The sequence below is a fragment of the Lepidochelys kempii genome, chromosome 3, assembly GCF_965140265.1.
Source record: "Lepidochelys kempii isolate rLepKem1 chromosome 3, rLepKem1.hap2, whole genome shotgun sequence".
Lineage (NCBI taxonomy): Eukaryota > Metazoa > Chordata > Testudines > Cheloniidae > Lepidochelys > Lepidochelys kempii.
In genome coordinates this window covers 4,655,759-4,682,752 of record NC_133258.1, presented here as the reverse complement: position 1 = coordinate 4,682,752, position 26,994 = coordinate 4,655,759, and positions in this window count along the sequence as shown.

Below are 26,994 nucleotides of genomic sequence, written 5' to 3'. Positions count from 1 at the left end.
CAGCAGTAGCCCCTATCTCTTGCCAGCTTCCTGGCTTTATAGGCCCCGCCTATTCCTGCACAGCTGAGTCTGCTTGCAGTCAATTCATGGCTCCCTGACTCTTCCTCCGGGTGCACCCTGTAGAGTTCACACGTCTGCCTGGCCACCTTAGCCCCTTCCAGTCCTGGGTGGGGTGGACAGCTCATCACAGAGCCTCCCGCTCAAGACTGCTCCTCATGGGGGGAGGAGAGGAAGGTAGCACCTCCCCTGCCTCTCATGCAGCCAAGTGTACAGACTTTCCCTCTCTTTCTTTATGTCACCCACCATGAGTAGTTTCCCTTTCTCCCCCGTGCTGTCTCTCCGTTTCTGCTGCTGAGATTCCAGGTCTTGCGCAACCTCTTGCAGGGTCTGCGCTGCAGCTACTAGCCTCCCCTACAGTTGCTTCATTGCCCCATCAAGTCCTCCAGCACCCTCGCTCTCAGGGTCTCAGTCCCCACTGTCTTGTGGGTCACCTCGGCATTAATTCCTACCTGCTTAAGCTTCCTCCCCTGGGGGGGTCTCTCTGCTCCCCCCAGTCTCATCTGCCTTTTGGCTTTCTCCACAACATCTACAGGTTCACTAGGGGCCTCTCTTTCTCCTTTTCTTTTCTTTCTTCAGGCCTTTGCCTTTGTCTTGACTGTCTTTCTTTGCCCTTGAGGACAGTTCCCAAAATACGGACCCTTTTGGCAGCGTTCAGCTGCTTTACAGTCTCGTTCTAGCCCCCTTGGGGTACTCATCCTGTATAATCTAGATCTGATCCCTTACATCAGGGGTGACCGTCAGGTACAGTCTCTCTCACAGTCCCCTGACATCAGGGTGACTGTCTCATACAACGCTTCACTCGGTCTACAGTCCTCTGCACAATCCCTTTCCCACAGAGGTGACCGAGTACCCGCATTTCCCACCACGTTGTCACGGGGGGCACCCCTCATTGCTTCTCTGGTGCCTCCTCCTGGTCACTTCGTGGATGGGCTCTTGAGGTCAATGCCCCTTCCCATGTCGCACGCCATCACTCCGTCTCTCTCTTGGGAGTGCAGCTACTCTCTCGTTTCAGGAACCTCAGTCTTCATGACTCAGCCCGCTGGCCCTGTCTCTTAGCGTTTCTCCCCTTTGGGGTACAGTCCTTCAATTCTCTATGATTCTTGCAGTGACCCAGGAAGGCTTCCCGTTCATTGTCCTTCCGGTCTGTGCCACGCCCTCAGTAGCTGGTCGGGGAACCTGGGCCTGCCCTCTACTCCCGGTTCCAGTCCAGGGACCCTCCAGCCAGGAGTTCTGGGCTTTCCTCTCCCAGCCGTCTCCGCTTCTTCCCTGGACTGCTTCCTGTTACTCCTCATTCCCCTGCTGGGTGTACAACCTCCAAACACTCCCCCTTCTTCCCAGGGAGGGACTGCCCTTTCCCAGCGGCAGCCTCCGTCTGTTGCCAGTTTCCTGGATTTATAGGCCTGGCCTACTCCTGCCGAACTGAGCCTGCCTGCAATCAATTCCCTGCTCCCTCACCTCACTTTCACTGGTGTCTCACCTTGAAAGCTAAAGCCTCTTAGAGGCTTTTTCCCTGTTATTTTACATTCCTGGAGTGTCTGGTTTTCTCTGTTCCCTCCTCTCTACATTCACTATCCCCTCCCACGCACACCCCAGTCTGGTGCCCCCCATTCAGTTGCCTTATGGTATCAGAACTTCATCCAGGTATCTGTCCACGTACTGTGTCCTCCTCTCAACCAGCCTGAGGCTGTCAGCCAAGGTGAGCTTCTCCAGGGGCACGCGGCAGCTGTGGAACAGAGAGAGCAGATAGTTGAGGACAAGCCCTGCTCTCAGGCCCTCTTTCACCCAGAGGTGCGGCACTGAAAGGCTCCGTGTCCCATTCTCCACTGAGGCAACCTCCTCCCCTGCAATACCCAGGCCTTGGATGTTCTGGTTTTGGGTAAGCTGGATTCTTAGGTGATCCCTGTCTAGTGCTGAGAAGGTGAGAGTGTGTCCTACTGGCAGCGTGTGTGTCATGTCCCTTCCGCACAAGCTAATCAACAAATAGGAGAATGGCCTGCTGCAGCTACCAACTAATGCACCTACCTCCTTAGCTCGAAGGGGTGCTTTATGCTGCAGAGCTGAAGGTCCAACGTTGAAGTCCAACTGGGAACGCATGCTGGGGGAGTGGAGGTGGGGGTGGTGGAGGGGCCATTACAGAAGTGCTGCCGGATCCCCTTCACCCTACTCACCGTACAAGAAAAGCCAGCCTTCCTCCCTGAACTCTCCACCTCACCTCCCAGGTGTGCACAGGGCTGCTCCCAGAAAACGTTTTCTCCCGCTCTTGCAGGGGAGGATGGTCCAGTCCAGTAGACACAATCTATCGCCCCTCCCCCACTCCAGATTAAATGGGCCGCATGATGCTTGAAGAAGGGAATGACCCGCTGTATGATGCATGGGGGTGGATAAGAGATGGCAGCTTCTGCTGGGTGAGAATGAATTGCATGATTCTAAAGGAGAATAGATGCTTGCCTGGTATACAGGTTGGGACAGGGGAGGGATTACTAGGGCTACTACCCCTGAGTGGGGATGAATTGCATGACGCTAAAGGAGGGGACTGAGCCATTGCAGATTTATGGAGGGGGGCATTGCTTACCATGTCTCTAGGGATGCACAAGCCTCCTCCATCTCTTTCTCATGACGTCCAAAAGCTGCCAGAAGTGAGACATAAGGGAGATATTGAGCTGCATAGGCACCCTTTGCTTCCTAGCACCCCAGAGCACCAGATTTCAGGGGCAGCGTGTGAACGGAGCCCCAGCCAGTGCCTCTGCACGACTCTGGGCATGTCTGTGCCTTCGCAGGAAGAGGGGAGGCGACTGGGGGAATAGACTTCTCTGCTTTGCATGGGGCCCGAGTCTGCCACCACAGCTGTGGGGACAGGGACTGCTTACCTTTCTTTTTCTTCTTTTTGTATCTGTGCCTCATCTTCCTCTCAGAAGCCTGCCACACACAGAAAAAGCAGCATGGTTAGAGAGAACTCCTCAATAAAACTGGGATAACAAGGAGCCAGAGGGGATTGCCATGTGGGGCCAGAGGAAAGTTTTTCCTTCTGGGAGAGTATTGCACTCTGAGGCATCTTGGGTAGGCATTGTGCTTTCCTATGATTCAGCCCATATAGGGCACACAGCACAGCCCATGACAGGGGTCACTGGAATAATCCAGGTTTCAGCGTAGCAGCCGTGAGCTGTAGCTCATGAAAACTTATGCTCAAATAAATTTTTCAGTCTCAAAGGTGCCACAAGTACTCCTTTTCTTTTTGGAATAATCCAGGAGTTGGAGAAACAGGGATTGCTGGTACCAGGAGCCTGCAGAGTTTATCAGCGTTGAAGGAGAGAGCCTGCAAAGTTCTCCCTCCTGCAGAGCTTATAAAACTCTGCAGGTTTAAGGACTGCAGTGTATGCAACGAACCACAGATACCAGTCCCCGAATTCAGACCTTGGGGGAGAAATCTGACATCTGGACAACAGTGTTTCCTATTTCCATATTTAGAGAATGCATGATATAGGGGTTTTATCTGCATGCATTTGGGATGGCCATGCTACTCCTGAGTGGTGAAGCCAGGAATGGGTCATGCAAATTCTCCCAAACAAGTGCTGATATAACCCCTATACCATCCTTAACAGCAGCTGTTTTACACCAAAAGAAAACAGTTTGGCACGAGTTCAGCCCACTTGCCTGGGAGCTGCTGAGCATTGATGGGCTCTTCATGGTAACCTTAGGATCATGATCAGGACCATTTGGGTCAGTGGTGCTGGTTCTGGTGGCCAGTCCTAGGCTAGTCCTGCAGGGAGGGGTGGCATCTGACCTGGAGGCTGGAGAAAGCTGCTATCTAACATGTGAAACTGCTGCTTCTTCTTCTTAGCGTACGCACAAGGTGCCTCAAGTGGCACGTGAGCAGGATTCATCAATGAATTTGGTCTGTTGGTTGGATCATTGGCTTCCCCGGCCCGGCCTGGGTACCGCTGGGGTCAGGGAGTGCAATGTGAACATTGATCCATGCCCCCGAGGCTGCCGAGATGCCATTTGTCAAAGGAATAGCAGTGCTGTTGCTGGGTCTGGTTCTCTGCCCACCACAGCAGCAGTCACTGGGATATGGTGCCTTGTAGATCCCACTCTTGGCACCATACCTGCCAGCCCCCAGCAGGCTGATGAAGGTCTGCCAACTTCAGGCTTCAAACACTTCGCTACATACCCACTGCAGGTCTTATTTCACCCTCTTGAGGCATTAACACAAAATTAACTGCTTAATAGAAAGTACATTCTCACCCTAAATGTTGTTTTGTGCAGTTGCAAAGTTTGTGGAAGGTAAGCTGCACTGCTTGCAGCTTAAATATCCAGCTGTTCCTTTCACAGGCTAGATCTTTCTCACCTGGGCTCAGCCCCTGCCCTCCTCCCCCACCGTTTAGTTTCTTTCTTTCTCCAGCTGTTTTCAGCAGTCTTCCTTTTTGAGCAGGGAGGTGGTGGACAAGAACCCAGATTAACTCCAGTCCAAAAGCCTTAAATAGGATCTGGATAGGACAGGAATCCTTTGTCTCCCAGTTTGACCCCCACTCCCTCCTAGTGGACAAATACCACCAGTCCATAATGATGCTCAGTACCAGGTGACATGATCACATGACCCTGCAGTGTCAAAGCAGCATCCCAGGAAACTTCTCAGGAAGGAGGAAGATTTGTATCTTCCAAGTCCTATTGTCCTTCCTAATGGCCCATCCAGGCTGACTCCCTACTGTTTGGTGGGCATTCCCCTGGTGCAAGCACTTTTGTAATTGATACATAGCTCGTATTCCTGACTTCAGATACAGAAATGATACATCCACACAAAAAGGATAATCACATTCAGTAAATCATAACCTTTCCAATGATATCTCACACGACCCATATTGCAAAGAACATAAATTAGTTGTGCCACATTCATCTAACAATATTTCTATGAAGAATATGGGGCGTCACAGGGGTGAACAAGCATGTGGAGAAGGGCGATCCAGTGGATCTAGTGGACCTCAACTTTCAGAAAGTTTTTAAGCAAAATAAGTTGTTATGGGAGAAGAGGGAAGGTCTTCTCATGGATCAGTAACTGGTTTAAAGATAGGAAACAAAAGGTAGGAAGAAATTTTGAGTTTATAAAGAGAGATAAATAGCAAGGTCCCCCAAGGATCTGTACTGGGACCAGAGATGTTCAACATATTCATATGTGATCTAGAAAAGGGGGGAAACAGGGAAGTGGCCAGACTGGCAGATGATACAAAACTAAAGCTAGTCCAATCCAAAGCTGAATATGCCCTCCCTTTTCTAGATGTATAACTCTGTTTTGGGCTGTGTGAACATTCATTTTGTTTGAATGGGCCCCATTTGCCAAACAACCTCTCCAGAACTCTCTGTGTGACCGAAAAGACGAACAGATTGAATTGGGCATAAGCTTTCGTGGGTAGGCTTTTCGTGGGGGTTTCTACCCACAAAAGCTTATGCCCAAAATAATGCTGCTTTCCCAAGCCCCCAACCTGACCGTTGGGTAGCAAAAATGAAGCGGTTTCTGGTGTAGGGCCTGTTTGCTTCATCAACAAGCTGGGAGCTGGTCAAAGAGGTATTTTTCATCCCCCCCCCCCGCAAGTTACAATTCTAAAAATCCCCCCATGTGTGCCCTGCACCCCTGGGCACCCCTGGATTATTCCTGAGCCATAGCAGGGGGTTTCACCCTCACCCCTTTTCCCAGAGGCCAGAAGCAGTTTCCTCCAGGAACAGATCCTTACCATCACACTGGTTTCACTGGGGTCTGGTCTCTGACCAAAGCAGGGCACCTGGGCTGTGGCTCCAGGTGAAGGGAGGCTGTGGTGTGTGGTGGGCTGTGTCCAGATGGGGCAGAAGAAGATGAGCAGGAGCAGGGAGTGGGGAGACCGTTCTCCTGACCTGCAAGGGCAGCGGAGAGCAGCCGCTGAGTCAGCCTGGCTGGATGCAGTACCTGTTTGGGGAAATTTGTTAGTCTCTAAGGTGCCACAAGTACTCCTGTTCCTTTTGCGGATACAGATGAACACAGCTGCTACTCTGAAACCTGTTTGGGAAAGTGTCTGGCCAGCAAAGCACCTCCCTCCTCCAGGCGAAGAAGGGCTAATGAGTAACCGCACTCGCCTTGTCTCTGCAACCTGCCCCCTGCCCTCCTCTGAGCAAGCCAGGCCCCAGGACACAGGGGAAACCATGGCAGATCTGATGTCTCAGACCCAGTGCCCCCCGGGTCAGCTGGAACCAAAGAGAGTGGATCTCCTCAGGTGGCCTGCGTGTTAGGTCCAGGTCTGGCAGGAAGCAGATTGGCACCGGGCTCATGCCTCCTGCTGCCTCCAGGAGCCACCTAGGAAAGATACAGGACACGGACAGCTTGGGCCCAGCCCACTGAATGGCTCAGTCCTGGAGTTCTGCTCATCCAATCAGGGAACAAAAGTCAAGTCATATGACCCGAGTGTCCAATCCACACACTGTGAGTTTTAACGAGCAAACTGATTCCTGAATAAGAATTATTCATTGAACTCACCCCGTGATGATGTTTGAAATAGGGATAAATTTGAGAACCTTGTAAGCTTCTTACGGAGAATTTATGAAGAGGAAAACGGGACGGATTCACAGCCTAAATTATCCCCAGAAATTATTTGCTTGGCTGTAAAGAGAAGTGTTTCCAAACCCCGCACACATTGCCAAGTACGGCCGACCCAATTCATTCCAGGATCACAAGTCAGGCCCCCCAGATCAGGAGATTTTAAAATGATCTGGGGGATTCTCTTTATTTGCCTTCTACTTTTTGAACCTTGGGGGGGGGGGGTGTCACATTTTCAAGCATGACGGGCGAGACATTTCCTATTTTTCAAACGAAAGTGGAGATTCTTGTCGGTTCGGGGGCGGCCCCACTCTGGGGTGCTCCCTCCGCACCGGCCCTTCCCTGACCCCCTGGACAGTGCATTGAGTTCACACCAAAGACAGTGTATTAAACAGCAACGGTGAGGAGAATAAGGAAAAATGGAAGAGGGTGAAGGGGAACAAGGGACCCGCCCTGTGGGCTCGGGGGCACCACCACCGGTGTCTCTGGGACGTAGGGAAAGTTCACCGGCTCTTCCTCACACCCCCCGCCTCCCTCCCAGGCCCGGGCTGGGCGGCAGTGACACCGCGGGTCGCACCCGGCTCTGGCGCTGGCCACGGGCCCTCAGGCGCGAGCTGGCCGGGCCCCCGACGGCGCGGCTGGTCTGCACGGCCCCAGCTCCCGGCTGCCCCGGCTCCCCCAGCTCTGGCCCCGCTCTGGCTGCTGCTCTGCCCTTAGCTCGGCCCCGCTCGCCTCCGGCAGCTCCCCTCACACGCAGGACGGGACCCTGGGCTCCCGGCTCCCTCGTTGCCTGGCCTGCCCTGTCAATCGGGCTGACCTGGAGCGTTGGCGTCTCCCCGTTGGCCCTGGGGACTGTCAGTCTCAGGACCCTGATTTCTCTCCCTCCATTCCCCTTTCTTTGGGGACTGGGAGAGGCCAGCCACAAACCCCTCTGAGTGTCAGTGGGGGCCAGCAGCCCCCTCCCGCCGGCCTAGAGCCGATCTCCAGAGCAGGCCCCGTGGACTGAACCGGAAATCGGGGTTCAAAACACACACAGGGAGCCCCTGACGCTTGGAGCTCCAAACAGTCCTTAGATCTGGGGGAGGTTCCCCCCTTCCAAGCTCTTCATCCACCCACCCTCCAGTCCCTCTTCCGACTGCACGGGAAGCCCGGGGCTGCCCTGACAAAACCTTCAGCACATCTGCCAGGGACCGGGTTGGAACGGTTCCCACCCCATACAGCTTGATATCAGTCTGTTTGCCCCGGGGGCCTCGGTCTGGGCTCGGTTGTGGTGGTTTTGCTTCACTGTGGAAACCAATGCAGATTGCCCCAGCGCCTCCTGTCTGCAGCTCAGGCTCCCCTGGGACATGGGGTTTGCTGCAGGTGAAGGGGGGATGCCCCTCGATCACACAGGGGCCCAGACTCCCTGACTGGACGCCCAGGCACTACGGCAGTGGGCTCTCTCCAGAGCTAGAGCTGGGCAAATCATGGATATTTCCGGTCAGTGGCACTTATGAAAAATACATTCGTTTCTTTGGGGTCAAACTGAATGTGAAACTTTTCAGTGACTCAAGGACAGGCTGTGGTGGCTTATTCCAGAGCAGAGATTTGAACTGCTGCCTTTTACAGCGAGGGGAAATGCACCCGAACCACTGGACTAAAGACACAGCAGCTGCAACTACACCAGGGGCACCACCTTTCTCCTTCTCTCCTGGCCCTTTTGGGACTGGCCAAAACTGTGTGTGTCGAATGCGCTATTCATTTCAGGTCACTCAGAACTGCATTTTTCATGTAATAATCCTCCTCATCCAAAGAATGTCACCCAGTTTTACACAGAACACCAAGAGCTAAATTCACAAGTGACTGAGGTGCGGTGACACTGAACGTCACCATGCCGATCTTTTGGATGATTCAAAAACCCTGCGTTGGTGCCTGGGCTCCCTGTAGAACAAGTCGGGAGAGACAGACACCTGAGAAAGGGATTCACAAAAGCTGGCGATGGAGAGGACTCCAGATGGAAATCCCACCCTCTAGCTGAGGGGAGAAGAATTTGAATGGGGATCTGCCACCTGTCAGGTGAACACACTGGGCTTTGGGACAGCCTGACAGGGGCTCCCTCAATCACTCCCTGTCAAGGTTCCTTCTCCACTCTGAACTCTATGGTACAGATGTGGGGACCTGCATGAAAACATCCTAAGCTTACATTTACCAGCTTAGGTTAAAACTTCCACAAGGTACAAACTAATTTTAACCTTTGCCCTTGGACTTCCACTGCCACCACCAAACTTTATCTGGGTTCCTGAAAAAAACGTAGTTTCTAAATGTCTTTCCCCCCAAAAATCCTCCCAACCCTTGCACCCCACTTCCTGGGGAAGGTTTGGTAAAAATCCTCACCAATATGCCTAGGTGACCACAGACCCAAACCCTTGGATCTTAGAACAATGAAAAAAGCATTCAGTTTCCCTACAAGAAGACTTTTAATAGAAGTAAAAAAGAATCACCTCTGTAAAATCAGGATGGTAAATACCTTACAGGGTAGTTAGATTCAAAACATAGAGAATCCCTCCAGGCAAAACCTTAAGTTACAAAAAAGACACACACACAGGAATATTCATTCTATTCAGTACAGCTATTTTCTCAGCCATTTAAAGAAATCATAATCTAACACATACCTAGCTAGATTACTTACTAAGTTCTAAGATTGCATTCCTGTTCTATCCCCGACCAAAGCATCATACAGACAGAGACAGACCCTTTGTTTTTCTCCCTCCTCCCAGCTTTTGAAAATATCTTGTCTCTTCATTGGTCATTTTGGTCAGGTTCCAATGAAGTTACCTTTAGCTTCTTAACTCTTTACAGGTGAGAGGATTTTTCCTCTGGCCAGGAGAGATTTTAAAGGGGTTTACCCTTACCTTTATATTTATGACACTCCCGCTGAAGCTATTCTATCGTGGGGGAAATAACTAAAAAAAAAACATTGGTGCAGGGATATTGGACATTGGGTCTTCCACCTCCCCATCCTTCCTTCAACCTATGTAAGCTCCCTTAGAGGAGCCTGATTGGGCCCCACAGCCATGTTAGGTGGCAAACTCCTACCGTCCCTGGTGTGGGGGCTGCAGGGTGCATGCTCAGAAACACAGATGCCCTGTGAACTTTTTCTTCAAAAAATGTTTTGGATGCTGCAATAGTGAGCAGCAGCTGGGCGGGAGGTTGGAAATCCCAGTGGGGCCTGATTCTGGCAGTTAAGTGTCCAAATGAACATTTAGGCACTTAAGCCCCTTGGTGAATCTGGCCCCAAGAAGGAGGCAGAGCTGGGAAGAGATATGAGGTCATCGGAAGAAGAAATCACAACTGGGAGGGGCTCAGAAGGTTAGGGGCTTACTACCTGGTATCCCCTCGGAGCCATTCCCATCTTTTGGAAAGCAAAGAAGTTCCTCCTAGACTTTAAGGCCAGGAGGGACCATTGTGATCATCTAGTCTGACCTCCTTCACCTTGCAGGCCAATGAACCTCACCCATCCCCTCCTTTAATAGACCCATAACCTGCCCCGGCCCTTATGACTTGGGGCAAACCAACCAGGACTTGGTTTTGTCATCAGTTGATCTCATCAGGTTCCTTGAGCTAGATACCACAATAATTCCCAGGCTTGAGAAGCTCCTTGTAGAGGTATCAGCTACAACACCTTCCCTGGGCCCTAGTGCCACCCCATGCAGCCAATCCCCACGCCCACTGATGCTGAGGATGACTAGCCACTGGGTTGCTTGTACTTGAGGTTTGTATCCCTTTAAGACCGGAGACTCCTGCTGTAATAGGACCTGCCTCTCTCAGAGGGTAAGCAGAACCTTATCTCCAGCCACTTGTCTGCTCTCAGACACCAGGTAGATGGCCCACGTTCTGCTCTCCAAACCTTGGCCTACCTATGTCCCTGTGCTGCAGGTAATTGAGCCCAGGAATCTCAGCTAACATGTGCAATGCAGGCACAGTGGACTGGGGTTTAAGTTGCAGGGCACCTCAATTATCCAAGCCTCAGTTCTTGAGATCTCTGTTTTCCACAGCTTGGCCGTGGCCATTCATTATGCTCAAGCCCCCTTTAATTATTGGTATCTTCCTCCCCCGCTCCGACACCCCAGGCCCATGACATCTCAGCTCTTGGAAGGTGTGATGTAGAGAGGGGAAATGGGGGTTGGTCATCATTCCAGGTGGATGGTACTCCCGTCAGGTCTGTGGCAGATCTCTCCTTCTTTCTTTGGTTCAAGGGCCTCACTTCCTTCCTACCCCAGCCCCTCCCTCGGGTTTTGGGTCTGCCACCTTGGAAATTCCAAACTCTCTCTTTCCATCACCCCAGGAAAGACCTGCCCTTTATCTCCCAGTAAGTTTCTCTTCTGAGCCCTGTGCAATCTAAGTGCACCACGGAGTCCCCTGCTTTCCACCCTCGAGTATAAACATCTCTGGGGCTTTTCCCCCCACTGCTACCACCCTTCCATGTCTAGCACCAGGTCAGTTTCTGAAAACTTTGAGGCTTTGCTCTTATCCTCCTCCATGGATTCTTGGCTTTTCTTCACACTTGTGGCCAAAACATCTGAAAGGACAAGACTTATGCCATGAATCTGCAAAGGAAGGATTTATCCTGGAACTAAATGAGGTAAAGTAACAAATCCAGTGATCTATTCACACCCTCAGTCTCATCCAAGCCCCAGGCCTGCCTTTCACCTTGGAATCTGGGGTTAAACGTCATACCCCAAGGAGAGTCTCTTATACATCAGTCTCTGTGTCCCAGGACAACATGCAATTGTTCGCAGCCACTTTGGTCCATGCTTACCAGGCCCGCTGGATGCGAGGGAGATAGTAGAATTTGTAGGCCCCTTCTGTGAGTGGAAATGTTGGCAGGGTGGGATTCAGTAACATGGAAACAGGAAGTAGTAGAAGGGCCCTACTGTCAAACAAACCCTAACCCCGCCCCTTGGCCCCTGAAACCTCGCCCCTTGACCTCTTAAGCCCCAACCACCTGTCACTGGAAGTCCCACCAATGGGGGATATTACTACCGGGGTGAAGGCGGACACATGACCGGATGCAAAATGTGTCATGTGACCCCTCTAAGAACTCCGCCCACTGCCCTCAACCAATCAGGATGGGTTTTGCCCCAATACACCCGCTGCGAGAGGAGATTTGACCAATCAGTGGTGTTCCAGGGCAGGGTGACCCATCTGGAAGTGGTTCGTGTGACCCCTCTAAGACCTCTTCCCACCACCCTCTACCAGTCGCGATAGGTTTCAGCCGCATAGGACCGCCCCAAAAGCAGATGTGACCAATCAGGGGTGTACTGGGGCAGGTGACCCGCACCGAAGAGGGCCACGTGACCCCTCAAAGAACTCATCCCAGCGCCCTCTGCCAATCAGAGCGCAGCACCATCACCCCATAAGTCCCAGCGCAGGGGCAGAAGAGGGCACCCTTTACCAAGAACGCGTGCTTTAGTAATCGTGGAAAGATGGACTCCTTCACCACCCTCGTGAGAACTTCGGAGTTTGTTTTAGCCTCGAGGGCCTTTAGACTTGTGTGGAGAAAGTGCTACATCAGTGACAGGTCTGACGAGGGCCCTTTGACTCACCCGTTGATGGATACGCCAGAACCTGAAACCCAAACTCTTCTGAGGCACCCCGAGGAGCATGATGGGCTCTCATTGTCAGCCCCCCGAGAGGTGGAAGGCAAACGCAGCTCGGGGGAGTCACCGGAGGACAAGGTGAAGGGAAAAGACGTCGCTCAGGTAAATGAATGATTAAGAAGTGACAGCTGATGATGGGGTATAATGGGGTTAGGAACCGGGGGGCTGTGTAAATCTAAAAACAAGCAGTGGGGTGCTTACACTGTTTCTTTTCCAAAAATCTCTCAACAGCTTGACGATGCCTTTCCAGAGGCATTTGAGAACTTCTACATCAGTTGCCCCGTGGGAGTAAATATACCATGCATCCGCTGGTTTTCCTCATGTCTGAGACACAGATCTCAAGAGGAAAATCCAGAAAAGGACAAAATGGCAGAATCACTCCCTTTTGGTAGGGTTCATGGCATCCATTTTTACAGGGGGCTGTAAAAGGTCGTGTTAAACCAGGCGATTAATAACACTTAGTTAAAAGTGTTAATATGAATGTGTCCCCCTTCATATGTGTGTGAGTAAGAGACGGTACCAGTAAGAGTCATGTCTGCACAGGCAGCTCTGTGAAAGAAAATATATTTAACCCCCGGAGAAGTTGGGAGCTTCGGCAGGGTGAACCCTCTTTTTCAAGTGGCCAACGAGCAGATTAAAACTTTAAATGAAGACCAGTAACAGCTTGGTTTTCACACCAGGACGCTTACACTTGGCACAAACCAGCTCGAATATGTTTTAAAAGAAACAAGACCATTGTTTCAGATGTGGATGCGTAATGGCAGGCAGATTTGATGGATATGCACCGGTTCTCCAAACGCAACAGCGGTTTTAAGTCCATCTTAACAGTCGTAGACATTCTATCCAAATATGCCTGGGCCTTCGGCCTAAAAGACAAGACGAGTGGTGAGGTCTCCAAGGCCTTTAAAGCTATTTTAAACAAAGGTCGCGTGCCTCAAAAATTACATTCCGATCGGGGGAAAGAATTTTTAAACAAACCTTTAAGGAGATTGTTAAAGCGGCATGGAGTTCACCATATTGTTACTAATACTGAAGTCAAAGCAGGGGCTCTAGAGCAATTGAAGAAAACTTTAAAAACCAGGATGTGGAGATATTTTACGAGGGTGAGACAGTTACTGAATCTTTTTACCCTGAAGAATTAGAAAAAGTAAACCCCAAACGAGACAGGATTTACGGGGTTGAAAAAGTGAGAGCGGCGAAAGGAAAAGGGAGAAAAAAGCAGCTACTGGTGAAATGGTTGGGGTGACCCAATGAGTTTAACAGCTAGGTGAAAGCTTTTCAACTCTGTGACATTTAGACCCAAACAGAGAGAGCGAGAGAGAAATGAGGGACGGCGGGTTTTACATTACTTTGCCCAGCAATGCCAGCTCTGCAGCTTTTCCTCAAAACACCAGCTCCAACGTTAAAATAGGACTAATTAAGCCCTTGGATCTCTTGGGTGCCTAGGAGGTGGGGTTAGTGGAAACACAATACCCGCACTTCTGGAACACTATCAACGAAGACACCCCTTTCAAAATCACCTTTGGAGATAAGAGGTGGAATTTCATCCTACGACGAGGTTATTACTCGACCATACCCGAATTACTGGATCATATGAACAGCACCGTGGCTTGTCATTCCGCACCACGTGAGGTGGTCATGAACTACGACCCTGTGGGTAGAAAAATGAGACTTAAATCTGCCAATTTTACGTACATGTTTTCTACCAGCAGGGAGCTAGCTAACATTCTGGGTTTGGACCCCAAGCGCGGTGCTCAAAAATTTCCCGTCTCGGCTGACATCACAGGGGGTTTCAACTCTTTGTATCTGTACACAGTTATTGTACAACACGAGTTTGTGGGGGACTTTCTGTTGCCCAGTTACGCTGCATCCCCGTCCGAGAAGGAACAAAAAGTTTCTCACCATCACTTATGATAAACCTCACTACGTCCCTGACAGTAAACACCACATTGCCACCATCACCATTGAACTAAAGACAGATCAGAACAGATGCATCTCATTTTGCTTTGGCAAGGTGATCGTCAAGCTGCACCTGCGTCCACGGAGAGAGCAAGGTTTCTGAAAAGCAAAATACTATTTTGGCGATCCTAAAAAATTACGGTGACCCCACCATCTACAGAAACTATTACAAAGCCCAGGCTGGATACGCCCTTCCTGGATGTCATGGGGCCCCCGTGATACACGGGGCTGGTGTTCGTGGAAGAGGAGGGGGCTAGAGATTATAAAAGTCCACATAAAAACCGCCACTCAAAACATAGCTACAGACGTGGTAGGTCATGTCTCCCACGCTGTTCTGGAGAAAGTGGGGAACACAGTTTTCCAGGAAGGATCGGGGCTGATGTACATTAAAAGGAGGAAGAGCACGAGGAATGTGTCATACTCGCGATGCTCAGGTCCCCCAAAACCCTTTAAAAGAAGGGCTTTGACCCGCAAGGCCAGCCACAAGTGAAAGTCCAAGAGGAAGCCTGGGTGAAAGAGGAGACGCTTTCCGCCTGGTGAAAGAGATGTATTTGAATCAACATGGCTTTTGTTCACTGCGGGTCTGAGGAGTGGACCACATCCAAACTAGACTTGTTCCAAATAGCCCCTACGCAGACCAGCATTGAGAAAAGCATCTACATCAAGGCGCCGCCTCTGTCGGTCATTATGGAGTCTGCCCCCATTGACTTTTTTGTAGCAGGGAATGGTGTGGATTGTATGGATTTAAACAACATGCTGCTGGAGCTGTGTTGCAAGATTGTAAAAGGAGACGAAACTGAACTCGCCGTGGACGCCGAGGTGGGCCTGGTGAATTACCCCGTGGCCTCTATTTTTAGTCAGTGCGATGTCACGCTGGGAGACCGCCTCGTAAGGCAAAGCAACAACTGTTACCCTTACAGGGCCTTTATAGAATCGGTGCTCAATTACAGTGACTACACCCTCGCCACGCAATTTTCCACCGGCCTGTTTTACAAAGACACTGCCGGACAACAGGAAGAAACTCGAGATGGATGGAGGGAATCTAGGGTTTGTGAGGTGTGCAAAGCTGATGGCCCAGAGCAGGACGGTAGAGCTGCTGGTTCATCTGCACAGCGACCTGTTTTTTCAAGAAAACCTTTTGTTGAACGGAGTGGATGTGAACATTAAACTGACGCGCAGTAAAGACACTTTCTGTTTAACGGGCAGTGCGGCAGAAGGCTTTAAACTGTGCATTGTATCACTGTATCAGCATCCCTTTTTGAAGAAAGTAAAGGTGTCCCTGATTGTCGCATTTGCCGAGCGAGTGTAGAGATTTGTAATTTATCCCTGGGGTTTTTGAACAGAACCATGTACTTTGTGTTTAGGTTAATCTTGCGACTCTTTTTCCCCTGACAAAATACGCTTTGAACTATAAACATAATGCTCTGGTTTCTGTGACGCATGTACTTGGTAAAGACTTCCTCGATTTCAGCGCTTTCACAAGCAGAGTTCATCAGATCGTTCATCAGATAATCGTCTTTACTTTACTGGTAGGAAACAAACGGTCATCGTCAAAAGCATCAGGCAGCCCCTCCACAACATTGAGAAAGGGATATTTACAGAGCAATTCTGTCTACAGAGGTTGCCAACAACTGTAACACCACACGATGCTCTCAGGCATAACAGACAGTGTTTGTTGGGCGTTATCCAGCACATTTTTTATAAAGTAACTTTTCCGGCAGTTGCTAGGCCCCGCGAGAATTGCAGAAAAGGGGTGTTTCGAAATTATCCATTTTTAAAAACCGTAGGGCAGGGTTTTAAACCCTCTCCTTGGACCTTCTTATTGTAAACGACTTTCTGTGTTTGTTTTCTGAAGGATTTTTGTCGCTATTTGCCACTGATTTTTGTTCCTTACGACAGAGGGCTGCTGCACCTCTGTCTTTTTTGAGGTGTTTTCTAGCAGGCCCGTGCGATAGTCCAGAACTCGATCTTCCATACTGTCAAAGTTGATCTTTTCGCAGTTTGCGACGTTCAGGGTAATACCTTTGACTTTCCTAAGGCCTTTCCTCCCAACAGCTTGTATCCATATGTTTTTGGGCCTGCCGACACAAACTCGGTGATGTGTGGATCAGGCGGGATCTCGCTTGTGAGGTCCCCTAAATAATCCCCCAGAGGGCGATTCCGGTCACCCTCCCTTTTCACAAATGTCACCAAGTCAGTGTCGTGGTACAGACACCGCTCTTGCAACCTGTCTAGGAGGTTGTATAGTTCTAAGCGGGCATAAGCGGTGGTGAAACAGGCTATGAAGACATTGGTATTGCCAGAGACAGAGTGCAGGTCTTTTGCGTGCTTCCAAGACACACACGCGGTTTCATCCTCGATAAACTCGCAGGACGAAACCTTGTAATTGGGGGAAAACAGGTTCTGAAAGAGTTTGTCAGGATCTCTCATGATGCTGGTGTTGGGTAGGTTTGTTCTTTGGCCAAACTGACCCCACAGAGATTTTAAAAACAGCTTAGCGATTTGGCATTTAGCGGAGTTCGACCTGATATCGTGTTGGCGTAAAAGCACGCCTCCTTGCTGGTAGAAATCGTTAATGTACTTATTTTGTTTTTCTTCATCTGTGGACGAGCTGGGAGACCCTGAAGCCTCTTGTTTCTGGCAGAGGTGTAATTTTATTTACGCTGAAAAGAGTTCATCAGATTTTTCATTAAAATGCCACATTTCATAGATTTTAGCCACCGCGTACCCCTTCGCTATGGCCGTGTTCAATTCCACCATCCACGAAGTCCCCAGGATGGCCCTCTCCTCATCACTGTGGATGCATGTCTCCCGCTGCTCGGTTTCCGCACAGGTTCGGCATAGCAGGAACAGAAGCTTGCCACCGACTCTGACAGGTAACAACGGGAAAAAGAGGCTTCGCAGGGGGTACACTTTAACTTTTGCAATTCCAAAATAATTTGCGAGGGGTCCAAATTTGTCGTAAATTATATCAGGGTGTCCGATGGGGTATTCCTTGGTTTGTTTACAAAAGAGTACAGGCTGGTCTCGCGATGAAGTACGTATCAGAACCTTTGGAACTGAGCGCGAGGAACGTGTAGTCCCGGAACTCTTTGCCAATAAAGGTCTAAACAAACAGAGAAAGACACTTGTCGCCCTTAAATTCCCAGGACTTTTCAGGCTTTCGGGACATAGCGAAAATATAATTGGGCGTGTGCAACCCAGTCTTCTGTGTGCATTCAAAATCATAAAAAATATATACTTTTCTGAGGATTCGGGTTTTCGAATGCTCTCCAGAAAACACAGGTGACTGTCTACATCACCAGCGATCAAACCCTGACCCTGTTTACAGCGCCTCCCTTCACACCTGTGCCGCTTGTCCACACAAAACTGACACTTATCACACAAAGTTTTAGACAGGCATTCGACTCGCTTTTTCGACGCACAGTGGACGTGTCTGTCTAAACGCCCTAAGCAGCAATTCAAGAGAGTTTCTGTTGAAAGAGACAGTCTCCAAGCTACCTGAGGCTTTTATACCATCGTAACTCTTTGTTTCAAAATAACTAGCAAGGTGATTGGATTCCCCCTCCCTAGCATTCCCTTTTGTGATCTGGGGTGGGGGAATAAGTTGTCTGCACAACTGGGCTGCTTTTCTTTTCTTTTCTTTTCTTTTCTTTTCTTTTCTTTTCTTTTCTTTAAAAGACATACAGCTCTGTGAAAAGAAACCAAGGGCCAGAGACCTTCTAACAGAAACACAGATAGTCACAAAACCCTGTTTTTTATTTTTCAATTTACAGCTACCAAGTTGTATGTCGCTGTTTGTCCCCTCACCATTTTCTAACTTAATCCTTTTTGATTTCTTACAACTGGCCTTTTTCTGAAGCAGGGTTCTGTAACTTTTTGTGCAGACCAGACGGTCAATATAACGCTGGAAGCAGCATCTTCCGGTTTGGTCATTTTCTTTCAAACACGGTCAGGGTCTGCACTAAATTGCACAGCATTTATCAAGGTCACCCCGTGCGCTAAATGTTCTTGGGTGAAGCACAGACATTGCACAGCTTAACCTATGGCAAGAACAGTGTTTAATAGGCTTTCCAAACACAGCTCAGCACGCCGGCCCCGGAGCTGGCAGTTTCTATCCACTGAAGTCCAAGTCACAAGTCCAAGCTTTTCCCGAAGGCAGCGATTGAGGACAGCAGAAACAGCAACGCGTACAATAGTCCGCATGACTTTTTTACGCTCACGACGTGGCACTGGCTCAGTGGGTTCCATGCCAAACCTCCTCCGAAACGCCTCCTAGCCGTCATCCTCGGAGTCCTCTTCAACAATTTGGATCGGCGCTGAGCAAAAACAAGGTGGGCCTGGTTCATTTTCACTGCTTGATGCGAAGCTGTCTGGGGCCTCCGGGGCCTCTGGAAAGACATCATCGATCTGTCGAGAGATTTTCAGAAAAGAAACAGTGTAAGTTCCCACTGCTTGTTTTTAAATTTACAAAACTCTCCCGCCCCTCCGGTTCCTAACCCCATTTCACCCCATCATCAACCGCCACTTCTTAATCATTCATTTACCTGAGCCATGTCTTTTCCGTTCACCTTGTTCTCTGGTGACTCCCCCAAGCTTCGTTCGCCTGCCTCCTCCAGGGGGGTGGATGACAAGAGGCCACCACGCTCATCGGGGTGTCTCCACACAAGTCCAAAGGTCCTCAGGGCTAAAAGAAAGTCCCAAGTTCTCACGGGGGTGGTGAAGGAGTCCATGTTTCCACGATTTCTAAAGCACGCGTTCTTGGTAAAAGATGGCCTCTTCTGCCCCAGTGCTGGGACTCATGGGGTGATGGTGCTGCACTCTGATTGGCAGAGGGCACTGGGAGGAGTTCTGAGAGGGGTAACAGGACCCTCTTCTGGGCAGGTACCCTGCCACAGAACACCCCTGATGGGTCAAATCTGCTCTCAGGTGGTCCTATGCCGCCAAAACCCATTGCGATTGGTAGAGGGAGGTGGGAGGAGGTCTTAGAGGGGTCACACAAACCACTTCCGGATGGGTCACCCCACCCTGGAACACACCCAGTTGGTCAAATCTCGTCTCTGGGCAGCCCTATGTGGCTGAAACCCCTCGTGATTCGTAGAGGGCGGTGTGAGGAATTCTTTGAGGGGTCACATGAAAACACTTCTGGATGGGTCACCCAAATGTGGAACACCCCCGACTGGTCAAATCTGCTCTCAGGACAGTCCTATGAGGCTAAAACCCCTCCTCATTGGCAGAAGGGTGGTGGGAGGAGTTCTTAGTGGGGTCACCCTGCCCCGGAACTCCCCCGGATCAGTCAAATCTCCTCTCGGGGAGGCCTACGGGGGAAAAACTGAGCCTGATTAGTAGAGGGCAGTGGGAGGAGTTCTTCGAGGGGGTCACATGACACACTCTGCTTCCTGTCATGTGTCCGCCTTGACTCTGGAAGTAATACCCCCATGGGTGGAACTTCCGGTGACAGGGAGTCGGGGCTGAAGCGGTCAAGGAGTGGGGTATAAGGGGTAAAGAGGCAGAGTTAGGGTTTGTTTGACAGTAGGTCTCTTATACTATTACCAGACACCCTTAGAGGCCCTTGCCTTTCGAAAGGGTGGCTTTGTAAATTTAGGATTAGGTGTTCTTGAACAAAAGTCCTTGGACATTTGGGACTTCACTTTCTTTTGAAGCTTGGAGAAGGTTTGCTTCAGGCACATGAAGATCCGTTTGAGAACTGGAACTTTGTTCCTTGAAGGGGATGATGTCCTAGCTCTGGAGGCCTTTGGTGGCTTTGGAGGAGAAGCGTCAGGACTCCCAGTTGCTTTCTCCCCTGCTTGCGAAAGCCCTGTTGTACTTGTCACAATGGACACCATCTTCGGTTGCTTGGTGGGAGCCCTTTTCCCCATTCCATCCTGCTTCTTGCTCCTGTCTGCTGGAAGGAGCCACACCACTGGCATCTTGTTGTGGTTGGATGACGCTGCAGAGTCTCCTGGAGTCCATCTCTGGGGAATTCCATGGGATGTTCTGGGCAAGTCAGCACCTGCAGAGCCAGCTGGTCTCTTCTGTAGAAGCTTACCGCACTTCTTGCAGACTCTGATAGGCTGCTGGTCCCTGAAGAGCTTTGAATTCACAGTTCCATCGAACCCATGTGGAGTCGGGATGTCTCGAAGACTATGAAGCTCAGCAGATTCTTGTGTCTCCTCCTGAGTTTTCTTACCCTTCATCTTTCCTTGATGTGCCTTGCGGCACAGATGGCAGACTGAGACATGGCTCGCCAAGGGGCGGGAGCTGCTCAACATTTCCATCAGGTGATTGATCTGCAGGTCGTGTGCAGCCTGCCCAGCAATAAGAGAGTCAAGAATGGATCTTGGTAGCTGCCCAGAGCCTGGTGCCTCTGGGACAACCTGGTGGCATTGGGTCCTGGGAAGATCTTCCCTGCTCTCTCCAGCCTGTGCCCCTGGCCTCAGGCAGGAGCCTTCTCCGGAGATAACCTTCCTCTCCATGTGCAGCTCCAGCTTCTCTTCAGTCCCTTTGGTGCCACTCAAACTGGGAAGGGGCTTTCTCAGCTCACTCCTATCAATGTGGAGTGTCACAGCGAGCATCTTCTCTGTTATTACAGTTCCTGTAGGTGCCGATGTCAGATCCACCCCTGCTGGCAGAGTGCAGCGATCCGGGTTAGTTTGGTTTCCAGCTGTGCCATCACTCCTGCCCGTCTCCATGGTGGTATCTTCCACTGGTGTTGGAAGACGTGTGGAACAAGTCTGCTGCCTTCTGTCTGTGGGTAGGGCATGTCCATCCTCCAGCCACATCTGACTGGGGGCCCTTAGAGGCAACAGAGGAGCTGTGTGAGGTTTCTGCGGGGTGAGGGGTAAGCCCTGCTCATGCTGGAGTCTCTTTGTGTTCAGGTGACAGTCCAGCTCCTCCCGGACTTCATGGCTTAGGAAAGGGATCCCGCTCATGTTGAACTTCACCCTGGGGTCTCTGTCTGGTGGGCGCAGAGCAGGGGCATTAGGGATCATCTTGGCCAGTGACTCTGTGTATGGGGTAGGTGTCCCCAGTTGGCTCTGCAGATGCTTCTGTCTAATGTTGAAGTCTAAGCCATGGGCTGATGTCTGGTCCAGACTCGTGATCTGCTCTCGCCGGTTTCGTCTGCTGTGGACAGGAGGCCTGGGGAGAGGCTGGTCTTCGATGGGATGAGTGGATCCTTCCCAGCCCGTGACAGCCATGATCTCCCTTGTGTGGCAGAGGGGCTCTGACCGAGCCACGGAGGCTTCTCTCAGGGAAAAGGAGCTGGGATTCCAGGGGAAAGAGCTGATGGATTCCATGGAGGAATCAGAGAACCGGCTCACGGCAAATGTCATCACACTCGGCCTGTGGGAGAGAGCAGACAGGGACAGATGGGACATGGCCCTGCTGAGCAAAGGCAAACCTTGGGCACAGCCTTCCAACTGTACTGCAATGGGGCAGTGTCTAGGCATTCATGGCACACCAAACTCTGACACAAGGACATCAACTGGAGAACGAAGGACTGCGAGAGGGAGCTGGCACCCATTTTATCGATAACGATAACCCCCTTGTCACACGCACAGGTGCAGCACCTAGCACAATGGGGCCTTGAGCATGACTGGGGACCGAATGCTCTTTTAATAGAAAGATTCTATTCTGTAACTCCTCTCTCGTTCCAGGAACTGCAGTGTCCTCTTTTTGTCTCAGCCCCGTGGCTAGGCCACTCAGCATTTCGTACTCTTCCAGGGTACAGTCCTTCAATTATCTCTCACTCCGAGAGTGACCCAGATAGTCTTGTTTTTCAGTGCCCCACCCGTCTATGCCGTGTCCTCGGTGGCCGTTCGGGAAACCCGGGCCCGCAGTTTACACCAGGTTCCAGGCCAGGGACCCTCAACGCAGGAGTTTTGGGCTTTCCTCTACCCTCCTTCACTGCTACTTCCCTGGACTGCTTCCTACTATTCCTGGTTCCCATCCTTGCTCTGGGTGTACCAGCTCCAAACTGGGTGTACCAGCTCCAAACTGGTACTTCCCCCTCTTCCCAGGGAGGGACTGCTCTTTCCCAGCAGTAGCCCCTATCTCTTGCCAGCTTCCTGGCTTTATAGGCCCCGCCTATTCCTGCACAGCTGAGTCTGCTTGCAGTCAATTCACGGCTCCCTGACTCTTCCTCCGGGTGCACCCTGTAGAGTTCACACGTCTGCCTGGCCACCTTAGCCCCTTCCAGTCCTAGGTGGGGTGGACAGCTCATCACAGAGCCTCCCGCTCAAGACTGCTCCTCATGGGGGGAGGAGAGGAAGGTAGCACCTCCCCTGCCTCTCATGCAGCCAAGTGTACAGACTTTCCCTCTCTTTCTTTATGTCACCCACCATGAGTAGTTTCCCTTTCTCCCCCGTGCTGTCTCTCCGTTTCTGCTGCTGAGATTCCAGGTCTTGCGCAACCTCTTGCAGGGTCTGCGCTGCAGCTACTAGCCTCCCCTACAGTTGCTTCATTGCCCCATCAAGTCCTCCAGCACCCTCGCTCTCAGGGTCTCAGTCCCCACTGTCTTGTGGGTCACCTCGGCATTAATTCCTACCTGCTTAAGCTTCCTCCCCTGGGGGGGTCTCTCTGCTCCCCCCAGTCTCACCTGCCTTTTGGCTTTCACCACAACATCTACAGGTTCACTAGGGGCCTCTCTTTCTCCTTTTCTTTTCTTTCTTCAGGCCTTTGCCTTTGTCTTGACTGTCTTTCTTTGCCCTTGAGGACAGTTCCCAAAATACGGACCCTTTTGGCAGCGTTCAGCTGCTTTACAGTCTCGTTCTAGCCCCCTTGGGGTACTCATCCTGTATAATCTAGATCTGATCCCTTACATCAGGGGTGACCGTCAGGTACAGTCTCTCTCACAGTCCCCTGACATCAGGGTGACTGTCTCATACAACGCTTCACTCGGTCTACAGTCCTCTGCACAATCCCTTTCCCACAGAGGTGACCGAGTACCCGCATTTCCCACCACGTTGTCACGGGGGGCACCCCTCATTGCTTCTCTGGTGCCTCCTCCTGGTCACTCCGTGGATGGGCTCTTGAGGTCAATGCCCCTTCCCATGTCGCACGCCATCACTCCGTCTCTCTCTTGGGAGTGCAGCTACTCTCTCGTTTCAGGAACCTCAGTCTTCATGACTCAGCCCGCTGGCCCTGTCTCTCAGCGTTTCTCCCCTTTGGGGTACAGTCCTTCAATTCTCTATGATTCTTGCAGTGACCCAGGAAGGCTTCCCGTTCATTGTCCTTCCGGTCTGTGCCACGCCCTCAGTAGCTGGTAGGGGAACCTGGGCCTGCCCTCTACTCCCGGTTCCAGTCCAGGGACCCTCCAGCCAGGAGTTCTGGGCTTTCCTCTCCCAGCCGTCTCCGCTTCTTCCCTGGACTGCTTCCTGTTACTCCTCATTCCCCTGCTGGGTGTACAACCTCCAAACACTCCCCCTTCTTCCCAGGGAGGGACTGCCCTTTCCCAGCGGCAGCCTCCGTCTGTTGCCATTTTCCTGGATTTATAGGCTTGGCCTACTCCTGCCCAACTGAGCCTGCTTGCAATCAATTCCCTGCTCCCTCACCTCACTTTCACTGGTGTCTCACCTTGAAAGCTAAAGCCTCTTAGAGGCTTTTTCCCTGTTATTTTAGATTCCTGGAGTGTCTGGTTTTCTCTGTTCCCTGCTCTCTACATTCACTATCCCCTCCCACACAGACCCCAGTCTGGTGCCCCCCATTCAGTTGCCTTACGGTATCAGAACTTCATCCAGGTATCTGCCCACGTACTGTGTCCTCCTCTCAACCAGCCTGAGGCTGTCAGCCAAGGTGAGCTTCTCCAGGGGCACGCGGCAGCTGTGGAACAGAGAGAGCAGATAGTTGAGGGCAAGCCCTGCTCTCAGGCCCTCTTTCACGCAGAGGTGCGGCACTGAAAGGCTCTGTGTCCCATTCTCCACTGAGGCAACCTCCTCCCCTGCAATACCCAGGCCTTGGATGTTCTGGTTTTGGGTAAGCTGGATTCTTAGGTGATCCCTGTCTAGTGCTGAGAAGGTGAGAGTGTGTCCCACTGGCAGCGTGTGTGTCATGTCCCTTCCGCACAAGCTAATCAACAAATAGGAGAATGGCCTGCTGCAGCTACCAACTAATGCACCTACCTCCTTAGCTCGAAGGGGTGCTTTATGCTGCAGAGCTGAAGGTCCAACGTTGAAGTCCAACTGGGAACGCATGCTGGGGGACTGGAGGTTGGGGTGGAGGAGGGGGCATTAGAGAAGTGCTGCCGGATCCCTTTCACCCTACTCACCGTACAAGAAAGGCCAGCCTTCCTCCCTGAACTCTCCACCTCACCTCCCAGGTGTGCACAGGGCTGCTCCCAGAAAACGTTTTCTCCCGCTCTTGCAGGGGAGGATGGTCCAGTCCAGTAGACACAATCTACTGCCCCTCCCCCACTCCAGATTAAATGGGCCGCATGATGCTTGAAGAAGGGAATGACCCGCTGTATGATGCATGGGGGTGGATAAGAGATGGCAGCTTCTGCTGGGTGAGAATGAATTGCATGATTCTAAAGGAGAATAGATGCTTGCCTGGTATACAGGTCGGGGCAGGGGAGGGATTACTAGGGCTACTACCCCTGAGTGGGGATGAATTGCATGACGCTAAAGGAGGGGACTGAGCCACTGCAGATTTATGGAGGGGGGCATTGCTTACCATGTCTCTAGGGAAGCACAAGCCTCCTCCATCTCTTTCTCACGACGTCCAAAAGCTGCCAGAAGAGAGACATAAGGGAGATATTGAGCTGCATGGGCACCCTTTGCTTCCAAGCACCCCAGAGCCCCAGATTTCAGGGGCAGCGTGTGAACGGAGCCCCAGCCAGTGCCTCTGCACGACTCTGGGCATGTCTGTGCCTTCGCAGGAAGAGGGGAGGCGACTGGGGGAATAGACTTCTCTGCTTTGCATGGGGCCCGAGTCTGCCACCACAGCTGTGGGGACAGGGACTGCTTACCTTTCTTTTTCTTCTTTTTGTGTCTGTGCCTCAAGTTCCTCTCAGAAGCCTGCCACACACAGAAAAAGCAGCATGGTTAGAGAGAACTCCTCAATAAAACTGGGATAACAAGGAGCCAGAGGGGATTGCCATGTGGGGCCAGAGGAAAGTTTTTCCTTCTGGGAGAGTATTGCACTCTGAGGCATCATGGGTAGGCATTGTGCTTTCCTATGATTCAGCCCATATAGGGCACACAGCACAGCCCATGACAGGGGTCACTGGAATAATCCAGGTTTCAGCGTAGCAGCCGTGAGCTGTAGCTCATGAAAACTTATGCTCAAATAAATTTGTTAGTCTCTAAGGTGCCACAAGTACTCCTTTTCTTTTTGGAATAATCCAGGAGTTGGAGAAACAGGGATTGCTGGTACCAGGAGCCTGCAGAGTTTATCAGCGTTGAAGGAGAGAGCCTGCAAGGTTCTCCCTCCTGCAGAGTTATAAAACTCTGCAGGTTTAAGGACTGCAGTGTATGCAACGAACCACAGATACCAGTCCCCGAATTCAGACCTTGGGGGAGAAATCTGACATCTGGACAACAGTGTTTCCTATTTCCATATTTAGAGAATGCATGATATAGGGTTTTATCTGCATGCATTTGGGATGGCCATGCTACTCCTGAGTGGTGAAGCCAGGAATGGGTCATGCAAATTCTCCCAAACAAGTGCTGATATAACCCCTATACCATCCTTAACAGCAGCTGTTTTACACCAAAAGAAAACAGTTTGGCACGAGTTCAGCCCACTTGCCTGGGAGCTGCTGAGCATTGATGGACTCTTCATGGTGACCTTAGGATCATGATCAGGACCATTTGGGTCAGTGGTGCTGGTTCTGGTGGCCAGTCCTAGGCTAGTCCTGCAGGGAGGGGTGGCATCTGACCCGGAGGCGGGAGAAAGCTGCTATCTAACATTTGAGGCTGCTGCTCCTTCTTCTTAGCGCACGCACAAGGTGCCTCAAGTGGCACGTGAGCAGGATTCATCAATGAATTTGGTCTGTTGGTTGGATCATTGGCTTCCCCGGCCCGGCCTGGGTACCGCTGGGGTCAGGGAGTGCAATGTGAACATTGATCCATGCCCCCGAGGCTGCCGAGATGCCATTTGTCAAAGGGATAGCAGTGCTGTTGCTGGGCCTGGTTCTCTGCCCACCACAGCAGCAGTCACTGGGATATGGTGCCTTGTAGATCCCACTCTTGGCACCATACCTGCCAGCCCCCAGCAGGCTGATGAAGGTCTGCCAACTTCAGGCTTCAAACACTTCGCTACATACCCACTGCAGGTCTTATTTCACCCTCTTGAGGCATTAACTCACAACAAAGTGTCCCTGGTTGACCGGGGACTGTTATGACAGTGCTAAGAGGACCAAGCACCCTGCGTTGAGAGAGCATCACTCTGCTCAGCTCTGGGTCCTTTCTGTAGGACAAGTATTCTCAACCCAGGCCCAGACTGAGTGTGCTTCTTTCTGTGAGCAAGGACTTCTCCCATGGCTCAAAATCTTCCTTTTAAGAAGCTTCTTTTCCAGACCCAGCTGTCATCAGGGACCATCCCTTTGGGGTGTGGAAGATACTCTCCCTGCATTCCAAAGCATTTTAACCTCCTCTTTTGGGGGCAGTGGGGAAGGGTGGAGCACCTTGTCATGAGTTGAAATGGGAGGGTCCAAAGTGATTAAAAGCCTGGAAAGACTCCTCTATACAGAGAGAGATTGAAAAGACTGGGACTATTTCAAGAGGGAACATGCTAGAGGTGTAAAATCATTCACAGATTCATAGCATTTAAGGCTAGAAG